Below are 6,719 nucleotides of genomic sequence, written 5' to 3' on the forward strand. Positions count from 1 at the left end.
TATTATAATCGGGTATATTTCTAGCTTAAAAAAAAAAAAGGCACCTTGAGTGTTTATAAAATGAAGACTTTTCCTAATGTTTCAATCTATTTTGGAAACCAAAGTGGAGATTTGTGCATTCATTACTGCAAGAGAGTATCTATAGAGAGCCTATGATGTATCAGAAGTTTATCTAATGCAAGCCCCACTCTACCCACTGAGGTTGGTGCATTTTTCATTTCTGTTTCACAGATGGGAAATTCAGCCACAGAGGGGCTAAGGGACATGACCAAGGAGACGGTAATAGCCAGGGGACTATGATTCCAGGCCTCTGGCTCCAGAGACTACATTCCCCTTTTTTTTTTTTTTTTTTTTTTTTTTTTTGGTCTGTTGTCATTTTAGGGCCGCACTTGCAGCATATGAAGGTTCCCAGGCTAGGGGGCAAATTGGAGCTGTAGCTGCTGGCCTACACCACAGCCACAGCAATGGGAGATCCAAGCTGTGCCTGTGACCCACACCACAGCTCACAGCAACACTGGATCCTTAACCCACTGAGCGAGGCCAGGGATCTAACCCGCATCCTCATGGATACTAGGTCAGGTTCATTAACCACTGAGCCACGATGGGAACTCCCAGAGACTATATTCTTAAATAACAGACTACATCCTTCTCATCCCCCAAGAGGAGGGTACAACCAAGCTTAAACTTTAAGCCCATCAGGAAAAATGTTGGAGAGTCTATGTGTGGTAAATTTAATGGTTTTTAAAATTTTAACTATACTACAAGTCATTTTTTTCCTCCCGGTAGTTATTGCTTGGATTAAAGATCATCAAAGAACCCCTTTTAAAATGTACTTTTGGTGGGGCAAAAGAGGGTAGGGCTAAGAAGGCATACCTTTCCTGAAATTGTCTGTTAAAGACAATTAGCTTATTTTCTAATATTATGATCAGAAGGAGAAAATGCAGCTGCTCTTGTCACTGTGATGGATGGCATAAAATATTTTGAATTTAGATAATATATTTCATTTTTCCATTTGAACTGCCTTTCATGACAGTTCCAATTTGTGATGTAATCTCAGAACACTTATTTTTTGTCTCTGATTTGAAGGAGTCTGGCAATATCACTGCTTCAGATGGGCGGTAAATATATTTAACCATTCAATGCTAAATTACGTTCAATAAAATTCATTCAGGCTGTTGCTCTTATTGAAGATAACAGTGTGAGATATATATATATATATTCTCTGCTGGTTCAGTTGCCTAAGATGTTTTAGATCAATTTGAAGAAAATAAATGGAATAAGTAAAAGCAACACATGAAAATAAATAATCTCATTTTTAATTCCTTCTATATGTACAGTACTCCCATCCATTAGTTATTCTGTTTAAATTATAATGAATTGGCACAGGAGAATGGATGTCTTTTGAGACTGGGTCTGCTGTGTAGATGAAACTGAGCCAGAAATGAAAAAATATTATTGAGTTCTTACTCAGTTTTCTTATTGATTCACTGGACAGCATGTGGATAAATTATATCTTATTTGTTTGGCTGCTGATATGAGAAGGTGTCTTGGTACATTTGGACTACTGTAACAGAACACCATAGACTGGGTGGCTTATAAACAATAGAAATTTATTTCTCTTAATCCTGGAGGTTGGGAAGTTCAAAATCAAAGTGTCAATAGATTTAGTGTCTGGTGAGGGCCTGCTTCCTGGTTCCTAGATGGCCATCTTCTTGCTGTGTCCTCACATCGCAGAAAGGGCAGGTGAGTTCTCTGAGTTCTTTTTCTTAAGGGCACTCATCCCATTCATGAAAGTTCCACTCTCTGACCTAATCAGCTGCAAAGATCCCACCTCCAAACTCACTACATTGGGGGTTAAAATACAACATATGAATTTTGAGAGGGAAACATTCAGTCTACAGCAAAAGGTAACAGGAAAATCTTGTGAATACTGCCTACCTTCTTGTCAGGCATCCTCCTTATCAGTACCAATTTATCCAGAAGTTTCTTGCTGTGTACCAGGCATCATCCTAGGTATTGGTGGAGTTGCAAATATAAATCTCATGTAAATTTTGATCTTAAAAAGCTCATACTATAATAGCATAACAGTATAAATGCATACTATAATAAGAATTGTATAAGTATATACTATAATTATAAACCATAGTAAAATAGAAAAGTTTTTATTATAGTGATGGCATATACATATTATTCTTATGTGTCCTTTGAAACCTAAATGTAAAGCCATCTCCTCAGTGAAGCCTTCCCTAACTTCCACAAGGAAGTTGTCTGTCCTCTGTGCATAAATGATTTGTAATTTGCGTTTCTGTATTTCATCTCTATAAATAAATGGATGCTTATCTTTTACAAAAGGGACTGTGTCTCAGTCTTCTTTGTACCTCTACCTTGACTAGGCAAAAGAAAGATGACAATAGTGTTTGTTAAATAAGTGAATAAATAAATCAATAAATGATGCAAAGTAGCAAGAGCATTTGAGGGCAGTAGATGAAATAATAAGAGAGGGACCAGATCATAGGGAGCTTTGAGTTCTGGATGACAGAATTCGGGAGCAAAATTATGAAATAGTGAAAAGAGAATGGGCTTTCATGTAACCTTTGACAAGGTTAGAATAATAGCTAACTTTTCTTGAGTGTTTAGTTACATGCCAGATACTGTTCTAAGTGCTTTATTTGTATTATTGTATGTATTTCTCACATTAAGTAGGTCTAATTATTCTCATAATCAGAAGAGGAGACTGAGCCCCAGAGATATGTTACTTTACAAGATGACATAACTAGTAATGATGAAGCCAGTACTTTAGACTTTCTAATAGTTGTTTTAGAGCTACCTCCAGTTAGCTATATCTGAGGAATATATCTAATCCTTAATTTTTTTTCTTTAAGATGGGATCTGAAAGACCTACTTTATTAGAATGTTATCATAATTCAATATGATTAAGTATATAGGGCTATCTAGTATAGTACACAGCAAAGTCTGTGTCTCAATAAGGAACATCATTTCCACTCCTATTCATCAGTCAAAAGTTTTAAAGGAACAGCTTTTTGAGCTGGATATATAATAATATTAGAACAGTGCTTCTTATGCATCACATTGAAGGAAGACTTGAATTTTTTCCTTGGGCTAATTTAGCATTGGAAGGTCCACTGGGGAACTGTGTGAAACAGCATTGCAGGAATTCTAGAGGGTACAGGGTCCAAGAGACCATTAAAAGGGTCAGTGTGATCTTTGGCATATTAGTTGACTGGCTCTATAAAAAATGCAGGAGAACTTAGTAGAATACTATTTATTTAAGAGTGAGGTTGGTGAGCCTCAACTTTGCACCGAAGTTTCAGGGACTCTGAATTTAGTAGGAATGTCATTACCAGCCACTTCCACTTAAATACTGGGCCGATTTAATCAAGAAAAAGAGGGCAAGTCAACATGGTTTCCTTTGGACCTTAAAATGAAAACCATCTACTTTAGAAATTCAGAATCACCAGAGCATTTAAGTTCTTAATGCTGCTGTAGAACATGTAAACACTCCAGCCACAGAGGTTATATAGAGTCTCAGGAAGTAAGCGATGTAAAGTATAGCCTCTCATCCTCTCTATTTTTGCTAATATTGTCCAGATTGCTGTAGTTTGTTCTGGACTCATAAAAATGTAGAAAGAGTCTTCAGTTTTCAAATAGGCAGGCTGTTACATAAGATTATAGATTAGATACAGACTTAAAGCACCTTATACAGGGTTTATTTTTTAATTTTATTTATTTATTTTTTGTCTTTTTGCTATTTCTTTGGGCCGCTCCCACTGCCTATGGAGGTTCCCAGGCTAGGGGTTGAATCGGAGCTGTAGCCACTGGCCTACCCAGAGCCACAGCAACGCGGGATCCGAGCCTCGTCTGCAACCTACACCACAGCTCATGGCAACACCAGATCCTTAACCCACTGAGCGAGGGTAGGGACCGGACCCAAAACCTCATTGTTCCTAGTCAGATTTGTTAACCACTGTGCCACCACGGGAACTCCCAGGGTTTATAAATTAGATATAGACTTAAAAAACACCCCCCACCAAAAAAAAGCCACTTACATTAATTCACATGCTATTTGGAAAATAATCAGTTAAATTAGTCATATAATTGGTACCGTAATATAATCAAATTCTTTAAACACTGAGTTGGGTTGTAGTCTAAGCTAATTTTGTATGTGGATGCTAAATATGTAGTATCTGGGTTTTCTTAAGTCCTTATCTATACAACTGAATATTCACTGCTTCCTGTTCAGCTGTGTGGAAGTAGATTTCTAGATAAATTATTTTTGGTAGACCTAGATTGTTTGTGTTTTGTTTGTATTCTGATATATTAATTTCTAATAATTTCTCATAAAGTTATGTTTAGACAAGAAACCTCCTCTCCATGCTTGTTTGATCAGCTAACAATGTAATGGCAGAATCGTTTCTCAGTGTTACCTAAATAAAAATCAACTTGGAGAGTTCCCATCGTGGCTCAGTGGTTAATGAATCCAACTAGGAACCATGAGGTTGCAGGTTCAGTCCCTGGCCTCGCTCAGTGGGTTAAGGATCTGGCGTTGCCGTGAGCTGTGGTGTAGGTCGCAGACACAGCTCGGATCCTGTGTTGCTGTGGCTCTGGTGAAGACCTGCAGCTACAGCTCCGATTAGACCCCTAGCCTGGGAACCTCCATACGCCGGTGGGTGCAGCTCTAGAAAATACAAAACAAAAGAAGGACCAAGAAAAATTAATTAAAACAAAAAAAATCAACTTGGCAACTAACTTATAATTTTCCATTATTTGTGCCCCACAACCCACCAAGCTTCTTTCTTGTGTTATAATGAGTAAAATGAGCACATGAAAGTCCTTTTCTTTTTTTCCTATCATATGTTGCTCTAATCCCAGCTGTGTGAATGTGTGAATCTAAATAACTTAAAATAGATTGTAATGGCTAATTAATTTTATGTGCCAACTTAAGCTGGGCCACTCTGCCCAGATATGTGGTCAGATATTATTCTCTGTTTCTGTGATGGTGTTTTTGATGAGCTTAACCCTTAAATGGGTTAAGTTTTAATAAAGCAGATTGCCCTCTGTAATGTGGGTAGGCCTCATCCAATCAACTGAAGGCCTGAATACAACAAAAGGCTGACCTCTCCTGAGCAAGAAGCATTCCTGCCAGCAGATGGTCATAGGACTTGGACTGTAACACTTGTTCTCTGGTCTTCAGTTTGCTGGGCTAGTTTCAGACGGGTAGCTTTGGACTTGTCAGGATTTATAAACACATGAGCAAATTCCTGAAAATAAATCTCTTTCTATTTATATACACATTCTATTGATTCTAATTCTCTGGGGAACCCTGACCAATACATAGGCATTCTACATTTATATTAAACAAAGATTAGAACTTTGTGGTAGCAAAATATATTATTGTCAAATTTATTTCTTAGTGCAAAACCAGGTGATTCTTTTTCCCTTTCTTTCTTTTTCTTTCTCTTCCTTCCTTCCTTCCTTCCTTCCTTCCTTCCTTCCTTCCTTCCTTCCTTCCTTCCTTCCTTCCTTCCTTTCTTTCTTTCTTTCTTTCTTTCTTTCTTTCTTTCTTTCTTTCTTTCTTTCTTTCTTTCGTCTTTTTAGGGCTGCACCCACGGCATATGCTGTGGGTGCAGCCCTAAGCTAGGGGTCTAATTGGAGCTACAGCTGCCGGCCTACGCCAGAGCCACAGCAACGCCAGATCCAAGCCGCGTTTGAACCCGAAGCCTCATGGTTTCTAGTCAGATTAATTTCCACTGCGCCATGACGGGAACTCCTCGATTTCTTTCTTTTGTCCATTCAGTTGTGATTTGATTTAAAAATCTGTTTATGTGTATTAGAAATGGATAGCAGTTAACATAATAAATTATGCATTAGTCTCAATTCTCACTGAAAACACCTCTAAGGGATGGAATGAAAAAATGGAGAATACTGAGTAGCTACTGGTGTTCTTTTGGAGAAGAAAGTGCTGGACCAAAATCTTTATAGTGCAGCTTCGTGGCATCTGATTTTTTCCTGCTGAAAAAGTGCCTGAAGCTGTTTTAAGACCACATAAGGAGTTCCTGCTATGGCACAGCAGGTTAAGGATCCAGCATTGTCTTGGCAATGGCTTGGGTTTGATCACCTGGCGCAGTGGATTAAGGATCCAGCATTGCTGCAGCTGTGGCACAGGTTGCAGCTGCAACCCAGATTTGACCCCTGGCCCAAGAACTTCCATATGCTATAGGTGTGGCCAAAAAGAAAAAAAATAAATAAAAGATCACATAAGACCAACTATAGTCTTGAGGAGATGCTTCTATTTACCAAAAGAAATCTCTGCAGAGAACAGTTGACCTAGGTATACGGAGAAATTGACTTTTGAAGGCAAAAGTCCACTTATCTGTGATTTCAAGGGAGTCTTGGTGATTGGTTATATCATCTCCTCAGTACTTTTCAATCTTGAGTACTGAAGTGGTATTCCATGGACAAACATAGTGCAATTTTATGTAACATCAATTTTTCCATGTTATTGGAAATATTAATAAAAACATAGGGCCAGTAAATTCAAAAGGTTATTTCTTTTTTTTGTATAGCTACAGAAAGTTTATTAGTGGTTACTAGGGCTGGGGTTTAGGGGGATGGAAAGTGAGTAATAATGGATTTGAGATTTTTTAAAAATTATTATTTCATATCAAAACAAAAAAATATATTATGGGCTGGAACATAAA

The 6,719-nt window shown here is 37.8% G+C and overlaps 1 protein-coding gene across 20 annotated transcripts in view; it reads left to right on the forward strand.

Annotated features, from left to right (window-relative positions):
• Nucleotides 1-6,719, forward strand: part of MORC1 (MORC family CW-type zinc finger 1) — a 353,564-nt gene that overhangs the window by 141,764 nt on the left and 205,081 nt on the right. The window lies entirely within an intron of this gene.

Source organism: Sus scrofa, chromosome 13 (assembly GCF_054392235.1).
Source record: "Sus scrofa isolate SSC_HxYL_T2T_F1_AM1 chromosome 13, Sscrofa_HxYL_maternal_Yorkshire_Landrace_v2.0, whole genome shotgun sequence".
NCBI lineage: Eukaryota > Metazoa > Chordata > Mammalia > Artiodactyla > Suidae > Sus > Sus scrofa.